The 19,047-nt window shown below is 44.2% G+C and overlaps 1 pseudogene; it reads left to right on the forward strand.

Annotated features, from left to right (window-relative positions):
- Positions 1 to 7,242: 7,242 nt before the first annotated feature.
- On the forward strand, positions 7,243 to 7,998 carry LOC135525078 (large ribosomal subunit protein uL11m-like; annotated as a pseudogene).
- Positions 7,999 to 19,047: the final 11,049 nt, after the last annotated feature.

Here is a 19,047-nt window from a genome sequence, read left to right on the forward strand (position 1 = left end):
AATAGCCTCCAACACACTACTCAACAAACTGGATGCAGTCTATCACAGTGCCATCCGTTTTGTCACCAAAGCCCCATACACTACCCACCATTGCGACCTGTACGCTCTCGTTGGTTGGCCCTCGCTTCATACCCGTCGCCAAACCCACTGGCTACAGGTGATCTACAAGTCTCTGCTAGGTAAAGCCCCGCCTTATCTCAGCTCACTGGTCACCATAGCAGCACCCACTCGTAGCACGCGCTCCAGCAGGTATATCTCACTGATCACCCCCAAAGCCAATTCCTCCTTTGGTCGTCTTTCCTTCCAGTTCTCTGCTGCCAATGACTGGAACGAACTGCAAAAATCTCTGAAGCTGGAGACTCATATCTCCCTCACTAGCTTTAAGCACAAGCTGTCAGAGCAGCTCACAGATCACTGCACCTGTACATAGATGGGCTGTTTACAGATGGGCTATCTACCTACCTCATCCCCATACAGTATTTATCTATTTATCTTGCTCCTTTGCACCCTAGTATCTCTACTTGGAGCCTAGTATCTCTAATTGCTATATTGTAATTACTCCGCCACCATGGCCTATTTATTGCCTTAACGCCCTTATCTTACCTCATTTGCACTCACTGTATATAGACTTTTGTTATCTTTTGTTCTACTGTATTATTGACAGTTTGTTTTATTCCATGTGTAACTCTGTGTTGTTGTATGTGTCGATTGTGCTATGCTTCATATTGGCCAGGTCGCAGTTGCAAATGAGAACTTGTTCTCAACTAGCTTACCTGGTTAAATAAAGGTGAAATAAATAAAAAAACATCTTCACATGGTATTAAAATGTGTCTCTGATCTGCTATTGAATCTACACATGGTAGTGAAATGTGTCTCTGATCTGCTATTGAATCTACACATGGAAGTAAAATGTGTCTTGTCTGCTGTTGAATCTACACGTGGTAGATTCAACAGCAGAGCAGAGACACATTTTACTATCTACACATGGTAGTAAAATGTGTCTCTGATCTGCTATTGAAACTACACATTGTAGTGAAATGTGTCTCTGATCTGCTATTGAAACTACACATGGTAGTAAAATGTGTCATCTACACATGGTAGTAAAATGTGTCTCTTATCGGGCCACTGTGTCTGCATTGTGACCAGATATCCTGGCCCCTCCCTGTATACAAGTTATTTGGTAAATATTACTTCAAAATAATATTTATTCATTTTATGACGCATGTTGATGCCGTAAGTCAATAGCATCTCTTGTCAATGATTGTAGAGGGTGGGATAATGATGATTTCAATGGTTTCACTGTCCAGATCCGTCTACACTTGTCAACGGTTGTAGAGGGTGGGGATAATGATGGTTTCAATGGTTTCACTGTCCAGATCCGATTGTAGAGGGTGGGATAATGATGATTTCAATGGTTTCACTGTCCAGATCCGTCTACACTTGTCAACGGTTGTAGAGGGTGGGGATAATGATGGTTTCAATGGTTTCACTGTCCAGATCCGATTGTAGAGGGTGGGATAATGATGATTTCAATGGTTTCACTGTCCAGATCCGTCTACACTTGTCAACGGTTGTAGAGGGTGGGGATAATGATGGTTTCAATGGTTTCACTGTCCAGATCCGATTGTAGAGGGTGGGATAATGATGATTTCAATGGTTTCACTGTCCAGATCCGTCTACACTTGTCAACGGTTGTAGAGGGTGGGGATAATGATGGTTTCAATGGTTTCACTGTCCAGATCCGATTGTAGAGGGTGGGATAATGATGGTTTCAATGGTTTCACTGTCCAGATCCGTCTACAGTTGTCAACGGTTTAAGAGGGTGGGATAATGATGGTTTCAATGGTTTCACTGTCCAGATCCGTCTACACTTGTCAGATATACAGACACAACGTGTGTTTGTCTACCTCTGGAGGTGGTTAGGAAAGGTCTGATCACAATCAGACTGCAATGTGGCTTTTAATCACCTGTCAAAAAATGTGTGCATAATCAGAATGTGGACAAGATCAGAACAAAGGAAGCATGTAAGAACCAGGTTAAAGTTTTTACCTAAAGGTTTTCCTTCTTCCCTTTTTAAAACGAGGCCTGAGAAACCATGGGTGTGGACTCACATCCAGACAACAGTTGTTTGTCTTTTAGTTGTCACTGTATTAGACGGAGCATAGGGGCGGCAGTTACCATAGTGGTTGAAGCTTTGGAACAGTAACTGAAAGGTTGCTGGATTGAATCCCTGAGCTGACAAATCGTGAGCTGACGAATCCCTGAGCTGACGAATCCCTGAGCTGACAAATCCCTGAGCTGACGAATCACTGAGCTGATGAATCACTGAGCTGACGAATCCCTGAGCTGACGAATCCCTGAGCTGACAAATCCTGAGCTGATGAATCCCTGAACTGTGTTCCTTCCGGCGCCGACAAAGATGGCCGCCTCGCTTCGCATCCCTTGAAAACTATGCAGTATTTAGTTTTTTTTACGTGTTATTTTATACATTTGTACCCCAAGTAATCTTAGGTTTTATGACATACAGTCGGGAGGAACTACTGGATTTTAGAGCAACGTCAACTCACCATCATTTCGACCAGGAATACGACTTTCCCGAAGCGGATCCTGTGTTTTGCCCACCACCCAGGACAATGGATCGGATCCCAGCCGGCAAACCAAAACAACACGCTGTAAAAGGTGCAGACGAAGCGGACTTCTGGTCAGACTCTGGAGACGGGCACATCGCGCAACGCTCCCTGGCATACTACTCGCCAATGTCCAGTCTCTTGACAAGGTTGATGATATCCGAGCAAGAGTAGCATTCCAGAGAGATATAAGAGACTGTAACTGTCTTTGCTTCACGGGAAACATGGCTCACTCGAGACACGCTATCAGAGTCGGTACAGCCAGCTGGTTTCTTTACGCATCGCGCCGACAGAAACCAGCAAATTTCTGGTAAGAAGAGGGGCGGGGGGGATGCCTTTTGATTAACATGACGTGGTCTGATCATAACAACATAGAGGAATTCAAGTCCTTCTGTTTACCTGACTTAAATTCCTCACAATCAAATGTCGTCCGCATTATCTACCAAGAGAATTCTTTTCGATTATAATCACAGCCGCATATATTCCTCCCCAAGCAGACACATCGATGGCCCTGAACAAACTTTATTTCACTCTTTGTAAACTGGAAACCACATATCCTGAGCCTGCATTCATTGAAGCTAGGGATTTTAACACGGCTAATCTGAAAACAACACTCCCTAAATTCTATCAGCATATCGATTGTGCTACCAGGGCTGGTAAAACCCTGGATCATTGTTATTCTAACTTCCGCGACGCATATAAGGCACTCCCTCGCTTCCTTTCGGAAAAGCTGACCACGACTCCATTTTGTTGCTCCCTGCCTATAGACAGAGACTAAAACAGGAAGCTCCCGCGCTCAGGTCTGTTCAACGCTTGTCCGACCAATCTGATTCCATGCTTCAAGATTGTTTCGATCACGTGGATTGGGATATGTTCCTCATTGCGTCAAACAACAACATTGATGAATACGCTGATTCGGTGAGTGAGTTTATTAGCAAGTGCATCGGCGATGTCGTACCCACAGCAACTATTAAAACATTTCCAAACCAGAAACCGTGGATTGATGCATTCGCGTGAAACTGAAAGCACGAACCGCTGCTTTTCACCAGGGCAAGGTGACCGGAAACAAAAAGAAAACCAGCCCCGTCGCGGACCAGGATGTCTTGCTCCCAGACAGACGAAACAACTTCTTTCCTCGCTTTGAGGACAATACAGTGCCACTGACACGGCCTGCTACCAAAACCTGCGGACTCTCCTTCACTGCAGCCGACGTGAGTAAAACATTTAGACGTGTTAACCCTCGCAAGGCTGCAGGCCCAGACAGCATCCCCAACCGCGTCCTGAGAGCATGCGCAGACCAGCTGGCTGGTGTGTTTACGGACATATTCAATCAATCCTTATCCCAGTCTGCTGTTCCCACATGCTTCAAGAGGGCCACCATTGTTCCTGTTCCCAAGAAAGCTAAGGTAACTGAGCTAAACGACTACCGTCTCGTAGCACTCACTCCCGTCATCATGAAGTGCTTTGAGAGACTAGTAAAGGACCATATCACCTCCACCCTACCTGACACCCTAGACCCACTCCAATTTGCTTACCGCCCCAATAGGTCACAGACGACGTAATCGCAACCACACTGCACACTGCCCTAACCCATCTGGACAAGAGGAATACCTATGTGAGAATCGACTACAGCTCAGCATTTAACACCACAGTACTCTCCAAACTCGTCATCAAGCTCGAGACCCTGGGTCTCGACCTCGCCCTGTGCACCTGGGTACTGGACTTCCTGACGGGCCGACCCCAGGTGGTGAGGGTAGGTAACAACATCTCCACCCCGCTGATCCTCAACACTGGGGCCCCACAAGGGTGCGTTCTGAGCCCTCTCCTGTACTCCCTGTTCACCCACGACTGCGTGGCCATGTATGCCTCCAACTCAATCATCAAGTTTGCATACGACCCTACAGTGGTAGGCTTGATTACCAACAACGACGGGACGGCCTACAGGGAGGAGGTGAGGGCCCTCGGAGTGTTGTGTCAGGAAAATAACCTCACTCAACGTCAACAAAACAAAGGAGATGATTGTGGACTTCAGGAAACAGCAGAGGGAGCACCCCCCTATCCACATCGACGGGACAGTAGTGGAGAGGGTAGTAAGTTTTAAGTTCCTCGGCGTACACATTCCGGACAAACTGCACTCACAAACTTTTACAGATGCACAATCGAGAGCATCCTGTCGGGCTGTATCACCGCTTGGTACGGCAACTGCTCCGCCCACAACCGTAAGGCTCTCCAGAGGGTAGTGAGGTCTGCACAACGCATCACCGGGGGCAAACTACCTGCCCTCCAGGACACCTACACCACCCGATGTCACAGGAAGGCCATAAAGATCATCAAGGACAACAACCACCTGAGTCACTGGCTGTTCACTCCGCTATCATCCAGAAGGCGAGGTCAGTGCAGGTGCATCAAAGCTGGGACCGAGAGACTGAAAAACAGCTTCTATCTCAAGGCCATCAGACTGTTAAACAGCCACCACTAACATTGAGTGGCTGCTGCCAACATACTGACTCAACTCAAGCCACTTCAATATTGGAAAAGTTGATGTAAAAAATGTATCCCTAGCCACTTTAAACAATGCCACTTTAAAACAATGCCACTTAATATAATGTTTACATACCCTACATTACTCTTCTCATATATATATATACTGTACTCTATACCATCTACTGCATCTTGTCTATGCCGTTCTTTACCATCACTCATTCATATATCTTTATGTACATATTCTTTATCACTTTACACTTGTGTGTATAAGGTAGTTGTTGTGAATTGTTAGGTTAGATTACTCGTTGGTTATTACTGCATTGTCGGAACTGGAAGCACAAGCATTTCGTTACACTCGCATTGACATCTACTAACCATGAGTATGTGACAAATAAGATTTTATTTTATTTGACTTTCTGCCCCTGAACAAGGCAGTTAACCCACTGTTCGCCAGTAGGTTGTTGTTGTAAATTAAGAATTTGCCCTAGTTAAATAAAGGTGAAATGGTGCTGGAATATTGGAGGCAGCTTCTGTTTTCTTTGCAACTTGCTGATTAATCTCTGTGGTTCAATGGTACAAAAATGTCGGAAATGTCACCATACAGAGGTTGCTCTCCGGTTTTGTGATGAAACAAATGTGTTTGAATTTATTCTGCCACTTCCCCAATGATTTCACCCACCTCTACTGATGACCTTAGAGGAATGCTGATGAGTTTGGTGAACTTGTTCCATAGAAGATGTATGGCACACATACACACACACACACACACACACACACACACACACACACACACACACACACACACACACACACACACACACACACACACACACACACAACAATACAATATTGGTTAGTTGACATTATTGAATGCCGGCATCTAGGATTTACATTTCAATCATTGTGCCTGTGACATATCGGAATTTTTTTTTTTTGCACATTAAATTACATTTGTATTGCAAATACCTTATGGTTGAATACGTGGATGAAACTTGGTAAACCTGTTACAGAGAATAGGTCTCAACAATAGCAGTCAGGTCACATTTATTAAATTACACCAACTAGGATTGGCTCACCAACATTTGTGCCATGGGCACATTTTTTTTCTGTGTTTTTGAAGTTTTGTGTATTGACTGCAGTTAAGGTCACTTCCTGGGCTGACACACCTTTTGGTTGAGGAACTGGGATAATTGATAGGGGAGGGGAGGGGGGGGGGCTGGATTTCAAACCAGCGTCTCCATTCATACAAATGAAAGGTCTGCTTATCAAATAAAGGATAACAAAATAGCAGACAGCAGCCTCGGCATAGACTTGATCCGTTTTTATAACAATAAAACATTTGTATTCTAATACTGATTGATATAATGACTTTCCTATTCCTTAAAGCATATCACATTCTGGGCCTGTTATGAGTGCTGATCTAGGATCAAGTCCCTCTATCAATTCATTAATAATCTGAAAGGCAAAACTGATCCTAGATCAGCACTTCTTCTTGTTTTATGAATATGGGCCGTGGAGTCAATGCTTTGCTGACACGTTTCAAAGAGGAAACATATTTCGTTATCAACATGGCAGTCTCATACGGTCATACTTTGTGCTCAGTTCTGTTCGGTAACAGTTTCAAGGTCTGAGGTTGGTCAGGTAGGTAGGCTGACTGATGACATTAGGACAGCGGACATCACCGTGCTGTCATCCCAGTGACCCAGCACCTGAACAGGGTGCTTTGTTCCCAGAGGTTCTCGGGCAGGAGGTACCGATGACGGGCCGCAGACAGCCCACTGAATACCCCCATTTAGGGATCCAGGGATTTGTTGCTCGCTTGCCTTGTCAGACATTGACAGGGGTCGTGCCTCTGTCCCTGGCATTATGTCAGCCTTCTAGGATGACACCTCTTTTTTTGCCGTTGTCTCTCGCTCAGAGATTTATACCTCAATGTTATTTCTCTGCAATCAGCGGGACTCTTAGGTGACTAAACTCCACGGCGAAGGAAGTTTCTAATTAACTCCACCAAAGGAATGGAGCAGAGACCAAGCTTTGTGGCATTCAGCTCTGACTACATCGATTCGAAATGTAAATTATGAAACGCTTAAATTGAATAACGGACAGATAGAGAGCTTTAAGGGAGACCAGGATGTCCAAGATTCTTCACGGCTGCCAAGAAGGTGGACAATGGGGGGTGATACGGACCATAGTGAGATCCGGGCAGGTGGCCTCTGGACCCCCTGTCGGCCCTGTCCTGTGAGAGAAGGCCAATGGAGCTCAAGGAAGGAATCCCTCTGCTCATCAAGATCCATCTTAAGCCTGACAGGAAGTGTCTTACTTCCTCAAGCAGGTGGCTGGCATCCAGAAAGGGGCCAGTAAAGCAGGCAGTGAGACAGCTGGGATGGTGTCTGTGAAGGCTGTGTATGAGATCGCTCAGGTCAAGGCCCAGGACAAGCCTTCGCGATGCAGAATGCTTCCCTAAATATGGTCACCAAGAGCATCATCAGCTCGGCTCGCTCGTGGAACATTGAGATCGTCAACAATTTATAGGCAGAGGTGGACAAGACTTTCCTGGAGGAGAGGTTGAGAGCAGAGAGAGGCAGCAGCTGCAGCCGACGCTGCGTCGGGGAAGAAGAAATGAGAGCCGCTCTATCTTAACTATGTATTGGGGTGCCAGGTAGCCTCGGTTAAGCTTGCTGGGCCAGTAACCGTGAGGTTGCTGGTTTGAATCCTGAGCTGAATATGGTGAAGAATCTGTTGATGTGCCCTTGAGCAAGGCACTTAACTCTAATTGCTCATGTACAGTGCCTTGCAAAACTATTCACCCCCTTGGGTGTTTTTCCTATTTTGTTGCATTATAACCTGTAATTTAAATACATTTTTATTTGGATTTCATGTAATGGACATAAACAAAATAGTACAAATTGGTGAAGTGAAATGAAAAAAAAATACTTTAAAATTATAAAAAATAAAAAACGGAAAAGTGGTGTCTACAGTTGAAGTCAGAAGTTTACATACACCTTAGCCAAATACATTTAAACTCAGGTTTTCACAATTCGTGTCATTTAATCCTAGTACAAATTCCCTGTCTTAGGTCAGTTAGGATCACCACTTTATTTTAAGAATGTGAAATGTCAGAATAATAGTAGAGAGAATTATTTATTTCAGCTTTTATTTCTTTCATCATATTCCCAGTGGGTCAAAAGTTTACATGCACTCAATTAGTATTTGGTAGCATTTCCTTTAAATTGTTTAACTTGGGGCGAACGTTTCGGGTAGCCTTCCACAAGCTTCCCAAAATAAGTTGGGTGAATTTTGGCCAATTCCTCCTGCCAGAGCTGGTGTAACTGAGTCAGGTTTGTAGGCCTCCTTGCTCGCACATGGTTTTTCAGTGCTGCCCACACATTTTCTATAGGATTGAGGTCAGGGCTTTGTGATGGCCACTCCAATACCTTGACTTTGTTGTCCTTAAGACATTTTGTTCGTAGTGGGTATATTGGAATGAAAGCACTATATTGATCGTAGTGGGTATAATGGAATGAAGGCACTATATTGATCGTAGTGGGTATATTGGAATGAGGGCACTATATTGATCGTAGTGGGTATAATGGAATGAAGGCACTATATTGATCGTAGTGGGTATATTGGAATTTTAGGCACTATATTGATCGTCGTGGGTACAGTATATTGGAATTTTAGGCACTATATTGATCGTCGTGGGTATATTGGAATTTTAGGCACTATATTGATCGTCGTGGGTATATTGGAATTTTAGGCACTATATTGATCGTAGTGGGTACAGTATATTGGAATGAAGGCACTATATTGATCGTCGTGGGTACAGTATATTGGAATTTTAGGCACTATATTGATCGTAGTGGGTATATTGGAATTTTAGGCACTATATTGATCGTAGTGGGTACAGTATATTGGAATTTTAGGCACTATATTGATCGTTGTGGGTATATTGGAATTTTAGGCACTATATTGATCGTCGTGGGTACAGTATATTGGAATTTTAGGCACTATATTGATCGTAGAGTGACAAGATGTCCGTCAATCATGTTGGATTTAGTGCACTCCATTGGCTATTGGATGTGTGCGTGTGTGTGTGTGTCAAGAAGTTTTGGGCTGAATATTGCATTTTTCTCTGTCGGAAGAAACTGAGAACAGTGTCTGTCTGCATCACGTAGGACTGGGGACCTTGGATGCACTTCCTTATGTGACTGTGCTATTGAACACCATGTTCCTTGACAAACACGCATTGTAAATCAGAAATAGAGCAGTGTGACCCCATTTAAAAGGACCCATTCAGACCAGCCTTCAAACAAACAAGTCAAAGTGAGTGTCAGTATCTTCTCCGTGAACAATGCCCCATTGAACCGTCTCCAAGTTTAGAGTCGAATAGCTGACTAAACTCCACTCCATGGTGAAGGAAATGTCATATGAACTCCAATAAATGATTTTAGTAGAGACCCGGCTTTGTGGAATTCTGCTCCAACTACATCAATTCTCCCAAAGTCAATACTTACATTTTTTTTTTTAATTATGAAACTCTTTCCTTGTACCTGTTTGCACTCTGTAGTTGCGTATTTCAAGGCCTACTTTCAAACTTAGTGCTTCCTTGCTTGACATCATGGGAAAATCTAAAGATATCAGCCAATACCTTTTTTTTGACTTCCACAAGTCTGGTTCATCCTCGGGAGCAATTTCCAAACACCTGAAGGGCCCACGTTGGGACCACGCAGCCGTCATACCTCTCAGGAAGGAAACGCGTTCTGTCTCCTAGAGATGAATGTACATTGATGCGAAAAGTACAAATCAATCCCAGTACAACAGCAAAAGACCTTGTGAAGATGCTGGAGGAAACAGGTACAAAAGCATCTATATCCACAGTAGAACGAGTCCTACATCAACATGCCAGACTACCGTTTGCAACTGCACATGGGGACAAAGATTGTACTTTTTGGAGAAATGTCCTCTGGTCTGATGACATTCATACATAACCCACAAGACATGTCACCAGGGGTCTCTTCAGACATTCATACATACCTCACAAGACCTGTCACCAGGGGTCTCTTCAGACATTCATACATACCCCACAAGACATGTCATCAGGGGTCTCTTCAGACATTCATACATACCTCACAAGACCTGTCACCAGGGGTCTCTTCAGACATTCATACATACCCCACAAGACATGTCACCAGGGGTCTCTTCAGACATTCATACATACCCCACAAGACATGTCACCAGGGGTCTCTTCAGACATTCATACATACCCCACAAGACATGTCACCAGGGGTCTCTTCAGACATTCATACATACCCCACAAGACATGTCACCAGGGGTCTCTTCAGACATTCATACATACCCCACAAGACATGTCACCAGGGGTCTCTTCAGACATTCATACATACCCCACAAGACATGTCACCAGGGATCTCTTCAGACATTCATACATACCCCACAAGACATGTCACCAGGGGTCTCTTCAGACATTCATACATACCCCACAAGACATGTCACCAGGGATCTCTTCAGACATTCATACATACCCCACAAGACATGTCACCAGGGGTCTCTTCAGACATTCATACATACCCCACAAGACCTGTCACCAGGGGTCTCTTCAGACATTCATACATACCTCACAAGACCTGTCACCAGGGGTCTCTTCAGACATTCATACATACCCCACAAGACCTGTCACCAGGGGTCTCTTCAGACATTCATACATACCCCACAAGACATGTCACCAGGGGTCTCTTCAGACATTCATACATACCCCACAAGACATGTCACCAGGGGTCTCTTCAGACATTCATACATACCCCACAAGACATGTCACCAGGGGTCTCTTCAGACATTCATACATACCCCACAAGACATGTCACCAGGGATCTCTTCAGACATTCATACATACCCCACAAGACATGTCACCAGGGGTCTCTTCAGACATTCATACATACCCCACAAGACATGTCACCAGGGATCTCTTCAGACATTCATACATACCCCACAAGACATGTCACCAGGGGTCTCTTCAGACATTCATACATACCCCACAAGACATGTCACCAGGGGTCTCTTCAGACATTCATACATACCTCACAAGACATGTCACCAGGGGTCTCTTCAGACATTCATACATACCTCACAAGACATGTCACCAGGGGTCTCTTCAGACATTCATACATACCCCACAAGACATGTCACCAGGGATCTCTTCAGACATTCATACATACCCCACAAGACATGTCACCAGGGGTCTCGTCACAGTTCTTAGGTCCAAAATGAATTCACCGCAACGCACAGTATTATACACAGTCATGATCGCATTGAACTCACTTCCATCTCCAATTACTCAAGCAAATAACAAAATTAATGAATTGATCACAGCACAATATGGACTGGAAAATGATACACACAAACACAGACACACTCTATCAGACTCGTAACACACACAATCTACACACACATTATTATTTAGTTGTGTTTGTATATTGTTGAATTTTAAATGTGTGTTACTGTTTATGTCTATCAGTGTACCAGTGTTTTGTTAATTGTCGTGTTTTATGCTTTTATTTTTATGGACACCAGGAAGAATAGCTGTTGCTTCGTCAACAGCTAATGGGGATCCGAATTAAAACTAATAAAATCAATTGTGCAAATGAGCTTTTCTCTCTTTTTCTGGTGTGATTGCAGTATGGAAATATAATACACAGTACCAGGAGTGAATGTACAGACAGTCTGCAGACCGAAGAAGGAACCAGGGAGTCGGGATGAGTGTTTTCTTCTTTCCTTTCCCAAAGAGCTACATTACCCAAGATGGCTCCCGACCTTCCCTTTGAAGTCAGTAGAGGGCTGGTGTGAAGACCTCAGCCGTCACAACCTTCCTACTGACCGGGCTGACATCAATAGGTCTGACAACGAACAACCGGCTCCTAAATTACTACAGGATTGTAGGGTGGCCTGTGTATACCAAAATGGTCATCCCTATGCCTGTATACTTCAAGGTCCACTAAATATCTCTGTTGCCTTTGCCACATTGCATCACACTTGGGCCACACTTGAGTGAACTGCCACTCCTAGCATGAAGTTCCTCTCTACTTGCGGCTGACATGAATTGGTGGTGGATGACTTGAGTGTGATGTACTCTCTCTTTCTCTCTCTCTCTCTCTCTCTCTTTGTCTCTCTCTCTCTCTGTCTCTCTTTCTCTGTCTCTTTCACTCTCTCTCTTTCTCTCTCTCTGTCTCTCTCTCTCTTTCTCTCTCTCTCTTTCTCTGTCTCTCTCTCTTTCTCGGTCTCTCTCTCTCTCTCTTTCTCTGTCTCTCTCTCAACGTGAGACAGCATATCTTGTGGCAAAAGGTCACAAATCTTGCTGCTGTGATGGCACACTGGTATCCAATTTCCTTTATCATCCTTGAGATGTCACTACAACTTGATTGCAGTCCACCTGTGGCCAATTAAATTGTTTGGACATGATTTAGAAATAACACATACACATCTATGTAAGGTCCTACAGTTCACAGTGCATGTCAGAGACAGCGACCGAGTGGTTGTTGGGATGTTTGTGAGGAAGAATCATGTGGCAAAAAAAAAAGAAGCAGCCAAGAAGGTCCTGAGGAAGCACTGCTCTCAAAATGTCGCTACCCGGCGAAGACACGTTTCCGAGGTGAGCAGGACGATTAGGAGATGGAGTTATGTCGGGATGCCCCCGGGCCGCACCAGGAGAAGAGGAATATTGGGACAGTGACACAGAAAAGGTAGATTTCTGAGGAGGAAAAGAGGAAGAGGTGGAAGAGAATGAGGAGAGCAGAGGTTGGGTTTTGAAATTGGATGAAGATGATGACAAAACAAATGGAGATTCGGTGTTGAAGATGATCGGTGTCAAGTGCAAACAGAGTGAGCCATGCACCAGATTGAGTTCTGGAGGTGAAATGGAAGTGAATGAGGGCAAGTTAAGTGAGGTCAAATGTGTGGTGAATAGCTCGGAACTCGAGCCTGGCAACAATGGACATGATAAAATTAATCTGGTCCAGTAGGAGGGAAATTGTTGGAGAAAGTGGCCTTTTGGCCAGGCGTGGTTTCAAGTGGGTGAGAAAGGAGTTTGGATGCAGTTGAATCAGTGAAGGTAACCTGTAGTGGACTTGTGATATTTGCGTGTGTCTTCAGACCAGCTTGGGTCAAGATCTGTTTCTTGCTTTGCTCTTAGGAACAGAGCACCATTGAATGTAGTGATTTCTGGGGTAGCGTTACGTGTGGAGATGGATCAATTGAAGTTGAAAATTCCTGGTGTTTGTAATGCCCACCATTTGGTGCAATGCAGACCCGGTGGTGAGCGTGGCGAAACAGAGGAGTCACTGTCCGTTCTTTTTGAGTTTTGAGTCGGTCTTAACCCAACAATGTCATGTTAGGATATATTAGTTATCCTTTTAGAGCTCTTGTGCTGAATACACTGTTTCAGGTGCAACGTTTATGGTCATGTAGCAGCAGCTTGTAGGAAGGAGATTCCAAGATATGGCAAGTGTGCAGGAGGGCATGAGATAGAGGATTGTGTCGTTTTTGGTGGATAAAGTTGTGTGTGTCAACTATAGGGGTGCCTATGTTTCTGGAGATCGGAAGTGTCCGGTGAGAGAGAAGTAAGTTGAGGTGGCCAGGGACAGAGTAGTGCAGAAGGTGTCGTATGCTGAGGCAATGAAGATAGGAGATGAGGATACGTTTAAGGCCGTGGGATTCTGAGAGGATCCCTGTGAGTAGTAGATCTGTGCCAGCGCATACTGTGCTAGGCCAACGAGTGATATATGCTTCAGTAAGGTTGGCTTCTTAGCGTTCATAGCAACGGTTATCAACAGTAGCGCAGAAAAGGAACATAAATCACAGAAAATAGATGTTGTGGTGGTAGCTGCAGAGAAGTACATGGTGGTACGAGATTTGACTTCAGAAGAGTTACAGGGTGTGTTGAGTGGGGGTGTCACGGCAACCCAGGCCGGTGCAGGAGCAGATGGGGTCAAAATAATAGTAGGTTTTTAATGAGTGCTTGTCAGAACAGAAACTATAACATGAAATCCAAGGAACTGCCTGTAGATCTCTGAGATCCAATTGTGAAAAGTGGTGCGTGCGTACAATTGAAGTTGGAAGTTTACATACACCTTAGCCAGATACATTTAAACTCAGTTTTTCACAATTCCTGACATTTAATCCAAGTAAACATTCCCTGTTTTAGGTCAGTTAGGATCACCACTTTATTTTAAGAATGTGAAATGTCTGAATAATAGTAGAGAGAATGATTTATTTCAGATTTTATTTATTTCATCACATTCCCAGTGGGTCAGAAGTTTACAAACACTGGGTCAAACATTTCGGGTAGCCTTCCACAAACTTCCCACAATAAGTTGGGTGAATTTTGGCCCATTCCTCCTGACAGAGCTGGTTTAACTGAGTCAGGTTTGTAGGCCTCCTTGCTCGCACACGCTTTTTCAGTTCTGTCAACAAATTGAGGTCAGGGCTTTGTGATGGTCACTAAAATACCTTGACTTTGTTGTCCTTAAGCCATTTTGCCACAACTTTGGAAGTATGCTTGATGTCATTGTCCATTTGGAAGACTCATTTGCAACCAAGCTTTAACTTCCTGACTGATGTCTTGAGATGTTGCTTCAATATATCCACATAATTTTCTTCCCTCATGATGCCTTCTAATTTGTGAAGTGCACCAGGCACTCCTGCAGCAAAGCACCCGCACAACATGATGCTGCCCCCCCGTGCTTCACAGTTGGGATGGTGTTCTTCGGTTTGCGAGCCTCCCCCTTTTTCCTCCAAACATAACGATGGTCATTATGGCCAAACAGTTCTATTTTTCTGTCATCAGACCAGAGGACATTTCTCCAAAATGTACAATCTTTGTCCCCATGTGCAGTTGCAAACCGTAGTCTGGCCTTTTTATGGCAGTTTTGGAGCAGTGGCTTCTTCCTTGCTGGGTGGCCTTTCAGGTTATGTCGATATAGGACTCGTTTTACTGTGGATATAGACACTTTTGTACCTGTTTCCTCCAGCATCTTCACAAGGTCCTTTGCTGTTGTTCTGGGATTGATTTGCACTTTTCGCACCAAGTATATTAATCTCTAGCAGACAGAACGCGTCCTGAGCGGTATGATGGCTGCGTGGTCCCATGGTGTTTATACTTGCGTACTATTGTTTGTACAGATGAACGTGCTACTTTCAGGTGTTTGGAAATTGCTCCCAAGGATGAACCAGACTTGTGGAGGTCTACAATTTTTTTCTGAGGTCTTTGCTGTTTTCTTTTGATCTTCCATGATGTCAAGCAAAGAAGCACTGAGTTTGAATGTAGGCCTTGAAATACATCCACAGGTCCACCTCCAATTGACTCAAATTACGTCAATTAGCCTATCAGAAGCTTCTAAAGCTATGCCATCATTTCCTGGAATTTTCCAAGCTGTTTAATGGCACAGTCATCTCAGTGTATGTAAACTTCTGACCTATTGGAATTGTGTTTTAGTGAAATAATCTGTCTGTAAACAATTGTTGGAAAAATTACTTGTGTCATGCACAAAGTAGATGTCCTAACCGATTTGCCAAAACTATAGTTTAACAATACATTTGTGGAGTGGTTGAAAAATGAGTTTTAATGATTCCAACCTAAGTGTATGTAAACTTACGACTTCAACTGTATATCTGGGGAAGGGTATAAAATAAGTTATAGAGTACTGAACGTTTCCATGAGCACAGTGGTCTCCATCATTTGGAAGTTGAAAAAATATGGAACTGACCGTCCGACTAAACTAAGCAACCCGGGAAAGAAGGACCTTGGTCAGGGAAGTGACAAAGAGCCCAATGACCACTCTGACAGAACTACAGAGTTCTTTCGCTGAGATGGGAGAACCTGCCAGAAGAAGGAAACAGGCTCATCAAAACTTCACCAATCTGGGCTTCATGGGAGTGTAGCCAGACAGAAACCACACCTGAGAAAAAGGCACATGACAGCATGGAGTTTGCAAAAAGGAATGTGAAAAACACTGAGAGCATAAAGGCAAAATATTCTGTGGTCTGAACAATGAACCCAAGCATACAGTGAAAGCAACACTGGAATGGCTTCAGAACAAGAATGTGAAAGTCATCGAGTGGCCTAGTCAAAGCCCATACTTGAATCCCATTGAAAACCTGTGGAAAGACTAAAAGATTGCCGTTCACCTCCACTCCCCATCTAACTATGTGAAAATCGGCAAAGAAGAATGAGAGAAATCCCCAAATCCATATAGCCAAAGCTTGTACAGGTAGCTAAGTGGTTTGAGTCTGGGGCCAGTAATTAAGAGGTTGCTAAGATTGTATCCCCGAGCTGACAAGGTAAAAAAAATCTTCCCCTGAACAAGGCAGTTCCTAGGCCGTCATTGTAAATAAGAATTTGTTCTCAACTGACATGTCTAGTTAAATAAAATAATACAAACATACCCAAGATGTCTCAAAGCAGTAATTCCCCCCCTGGTGCTTTCTACAAAGTATTGATCCAGGGGTGTGAATACTTTTGTAAATTATATATTTCTGCATTTCATTTATAATACATTTACAAAAATGTCTAAAAACATGTTTTTACTTTGTTATTATGGGGTATTGTGTGTAGATGGGTGAGAAATGTAATCAGTTTGGAAATCAGGCTGTAACACAGTGTGGAATAAGTTGAAGGGTATGAATACTTTCTGAAGGCAGTGGTTTTTTCTTTTATAAACATGTATTTACTGATCAAGCATATTTGAAGCATGGGTTTCTCCTTTTTATTGAACCTTTATTTAGCTAGTCAAGCTAGTAGAGAACAAATTCTTATTTTCAATGACAGCCTAGGAACAGTGGGTTCACTGCCTTGCTCAGGGGCTGAATGTACTTTGTCAGCTCGAGGATTTGATCTTGCAACCTTCCGGTTACTAGTCCAACGCTCTAACCACTGGGCTACCTGCCTCCTCTAACCACTAGGCTACCTGCCTCCTCTAACCACTAGGCTACCTGCCTCCTCTAACCACTAGGCTACCTGCCTCCTCTAACCACTAGGCTACCTGCCTCCTCTAACCACTAGGCTACCTGCCTCCTCTAACCACTAGGCTACCTGCCTCCTCTAACCACTAGGCTACCTGCCTCCTCTAACCACTAGGCTACCTGCCTCCTCTAACCACTAGGCTACCTGCCCCCTCTAACCACTAGGCTACCTGCCTCCTCTAACCACTAGGCTACCTGCCTCCTCTAACCACTAGGCTACCTGCCTCCTCTAACCACTAGGCTACCTGCCTCCTCTAACCACTAGGCTACCTGCCTCCTCTAACCACTAGGCTACCTGCCTCCTCTAACCACTAGGCTACCTGCCTCCTCTAACCACTAGGCTACCTGCCTCCTCTAACCACTAGGCTACCTGCCCCCTCTAACCACTAGGCTACCTGCCCCCTCTAACCACTAGGCTACCTGCCTCCTCTAACCACTAGGCTACCTGCCTCCTCTAACCACTAGGCTACCTGCCTCCTCTAACCACTAGGCTACCTGCCTCCTCTAACCACTAGGCTACCTGCCTCCTCTAACCACTAGGCTACCTGCCTCCTCTAACCACTAGGCTACCTGCCTCCTCTAACCACTAGGCTACCTGCCTCCTCTAACCACTAGGCTACCTGCCTCCTCTAACCACTAGGTTACCTGCCCCCTCTAACCACTAGGCTACCTGCCTCCTCTAACCACTAGGCTACCTGCCTCCTCTAACCACTAGGCTACCTGCCTCCTCTAACCACTAGGCTACCTGCCTCCTCTAACCACTAGGCTACCTGCCTCCTCTAACCACTAGGCTACCTGCCTCCTCTAACCACTAGGCTACCTGCCTCCTCTAACCACTAGGCTACCTGCCTCCTCTAACCACTAGGCTATCTGCCGCCCCAGGTGGCCTTTGACAGCTCTACTTATTTAGAATCAGATTGTCTGTTTGTTATTTTTGTTTTGTACATATTGTACATTTGCCACTAATTCTTCACATTGGTAATAAAAGCCTCACTTTGGGCAAGAAAAACAATCCTCGTTGTCAGCCTCTTCACTGTTAAAATCCAACAGCTGGCTCGACCGCACAAGTCCCAAGGGAAGGTTCTCTGGTGGCCTTTTGTCTAGTTCCCTGTCAATTTCCAGGACCCTTTTTAGGACGTTCTCAGAACCTTCATTTTACTAGTCCTGTTAGGGTGTCGCATGATCGTCTCAAGGGAGCGTTCTCTGAGGGACCTTCTTATAGTTCCCGGGGGATGTTTTTATGACGTTCTTGGGATGTTGTTGTCATGGTCCCATGAAGGTCCCCTGAAGGTTCTTGGGACGTGATGGTTCCAGGTGTCCCAAATAACTATAAGTAAGGTAATTAAAATGGCATAGGGGTTTTACGGTAAGTGGTACGCTGTTCAGATAAAATCTTTAATCAAATGACCAACATGATTACAGTTGACATGATCACTCAGTACTGACATTTCAATATGACCCCACCTGGTGATTTGAACTTTCAACCTCGAGATTTGAGGTATGCTGATCTTTTTGCTGTGCCACAACATCTGTAGAAATTCAGATGTGCCCTACACATTCATCACCTATGGCACACCTCCCCACTTAGTAAATTAGTGCCATCTGCACGTACTCTGTTTTAATGCTCCATCACTATGATAAATATAATAGTTGCTAGTATCGCTGTTATATGATATTCAGCAGGAGAGCATAAAATCATGGGAACACCAATCAGGACTCTATAAACTGCCTCTGAAACCAGTAAAAACCACTGATTTAAAAACTCTGTTAATGTTCTGTTAAATGTGTTTCTGGTTCTGTCATGTGCATATCATTTGTGACAAAAAAATGTGACATTTGAAGTGAAACACTAATACAAATTATACTATAATACATGTTACCTTAAGGCATAAATTAAGTAATGTATTTA

The sequence above is a fragment of the Oncorhynchus masou genome, chromosome 31 (assembly GCF_036934945.1).
Source record: "Oncorhynchus masou masou isolate Uvic2021 chromosome 31, UVic_Omas_1.1, whole genome shotgun sequence".
Taxonomy (NCBI): Eukaryota; Metazoa; Chordata; class Actinopteri; order Salmoniformes; family Salmonidae; genus Oncorhynchus; species Oncorhynchus masou.